Below are 2,500 nucleotides of genomic sequence, written 5' to 3'. Positions count from 1 at the left end.
CCCATAATTTTCGTGTTATTTCCTTTTTGCTTCAAACATTTTGCGGACTGCAGCTTCGTCGTATTGCTTTTATCAATTTTTAACAATTTCAAAGCGAAGACAACTCGCAAGACGATCCATTTCGTCTCGGTTCAATTTTAACGTCCGTCCGTATTATTTTTTGTTCCACAAGAGATTTCGAATAGGTTTCTTTATTTATCATCCCTTCTTTTCGAGCGCCACGGAAGCAAGAGGAAAAGCAAGAGCGAGAGAACATTTCGCGTATACTTCATTTAACAATTTTAACCAACACGCGATGTACTCCACACACCTCTTAGATTTAACAACTGCTTTTCTCTTCTTCTCCCCTTAGCGCAAGGGTAAACCCCATTTGTCTCTTCTTTGGAACGCAACAAAACTTTCGAGGACTGGACGACCGAGCGATGGTCGCGCGGTCTTCGCTTATCTTTAACAAACGAAGTAGTCCGTATGTATTCTAAATGTTGAAGCCTCCTAGAGCTTTAAGCCATGCGAGACATTGAAATGCTGTTTTAACGGGAGCATGCATAATTGCTGCAAACATACTTTTATCACAAGTTCTAGCCACGCCACGGAGGCTTCGAAGTTCCTTCACCATTCGCTTTCCTCTCTTTTGTTACACAGTTTCAGACTACGATCAGGGGTACCGAAACGCTGTATTGATTGTAAACAACCATTTTTATCTTGGAGCGGAGCGTTCCTTTACTCGTTAGATTTGTCTTGTCGCGTGTGTATTCGCTTTTTCGACGCTTTTTAACCATTTAACTTGTTTAGCGAAGCTAAACGCACAGACAGACAAAAAAAAAGGAACAGCATCGCGCGTCAAACAGCGACGACCCATCTGAAGCGATCTTTCATTTATACACCGTTTGTAAACAGAGAGATGTATAAAGCGCGGGGAATCATTCGAAACCCTGGGGCTATTCGAGCTTGCATTTCAGCAAATTATCATCTCAAACATTTCACTCGTTTGCTTTTTCTAAATTTATAGGAGAGCTTCTTTCGTTTATTTTTGACACACCTTTCGTAAATATCGTTTCTGGCAACGTCGGGAGCGTGGATTTCTACAAGTGAACAATCGCGCCGATCCGATAACTTCCAGCAGGATGGAGAATCTTTATAGATTATCTTCCGAGAACTCGGTGCTTTCACGGGCGGTCGTTTATAAATTTTAACGAACGACTCGCGCGCCGTGACGCACTTGCGCTAGTTCGAAGAGATATTTCGAAATTTGTTTCTCTCCTTTAACGGCCTGCATTTAGTGTATCGGTTGCGATTTTCGTCACATCGTTTCCACGACAAACGCCGACGAACTGCCCAACTATCGCTCGTACGTTGCGACTCTTTCTTTGTTTATCGTTCATTCATTCTTTCAATTTCGTTCGATAATCCCGCTCCGAAACGTTCTACTTTCGTTGAACGACGGCGAGATGTTTAGAAAGAAATGAATTACTCTTTTTTCGAGAAGCAAACGCAAGCAGTCTTTTGTTAAGAAAACGACCCTCAGCCAGGCGTGGTCCAGGAATTGTATCCGTGGACCGCAATGTGCGTTCGAAATGTCGATGTTCATGTGTCCTGCAGTTCACACGTTGACGCGCAATTAGCTGCGTTCTTCATCGACCCACGAGCCAAGTGATCCACCGTTCAGGGTAATCGTAAAATTTTGTATTTCAAACTCTTTAGATCTTTAGAGTGTTATTTTCATTATTAACACGCATCACATTCGATACCCACATCACTCTCCCACCCGGCGCGTGCGGGAGAGCGAATTCGGGCGTCGCCAACGTATTTGTTTGTTTGTTCGATCGTTGACGACACGATCGCGTCCAAGGACGGAAACCGTCGGAGAAACGCCCAGTGGCACGCTCCTCTCGACGGTCGGGCGTAAAGTACATTTAAAAACCTTGAAAAGTACGAACGCACACAAGGAATGCGAGCGCGCGTCCTGTCGCTGAATCGTGGGTTGCGAGATTCGAACAGACACACGGCCGGCGACGATCGGTCTAACTAATGGACACATAGTTTTTCAAAGACTCGCTATCGTCGCTTCTCAGCCGGTCCGTAAACAACACACATCGATCAGGCGGACGCACGAATCTTACCACGGTGCGTGTTTCGTAGATTCCAGGTTACCCGCAAGTACCTCTCTCTCCCTCTCGAAAGAGGAATCTCGATCCGTCCTTTTTGGACAATGGAGAAATCTTTTTATCGCAACACGGATGGCAAAGAAACAACCAAAGCGTAGGAGCGTGGGGACGAGAGCGACGAAAAGAACGTCGCGAAAACAAAGTTTCGACGGTTGCTCGTTCTAATACATCGTAGTTTCAACTCTCTCAGTTTTAACCACTCCTAGACGCTTCGTAAACTTTTAACAATTCTTCGCCTCCGCGAGTTTCATTTCGAATAGAGCGAACGCAACACGGACCAAAAAAACTCCGGTGATGCCAGATCATTTAGCAAAGATCAGACGGCGGGTCATCTG

At 45.1% G+C, this 2,500-nt stretch overlaps 1 non-coding gene across 1 annotated transcript; it reads right to left on the bottom strand.

Annotated features, from left to right (window-relative positions):
- Positions 1 to 1,515: 1,515 nt before the first annotated feature.
- LOC143307532 (5.8S ribosomal RNA) lies at positions 1,516 to 1,670 on the bottom strand. Its single transcript, XR_013064650.1, has one exon. It is a non-coding gene; the product is annotated as a 5.8S ribosomal RNA (ribosomal RNA).
- Between the last annotated feature and the right edge of the window lie 830 nt (positions 1,671 to 2,500).

Source organism: Osmia lignaria, unplaced genomic scaffold, assembly GCF_051020975.1.
Source record: "Osmia lignaria lignaria isolate PbOS001 unplaced genomic scaffold, iyOsmLign1 scaffold0058, whole genome shotgun sequence".
NCBI lineage: Eukaryota > Metazoa > Arthropoda > Insecta > Hymenoptera > Megachilidae > Osmia > Osmia lignaria.
This window is presented reverse-complemented; position numbering and strand designations above follow the sequence as displayed.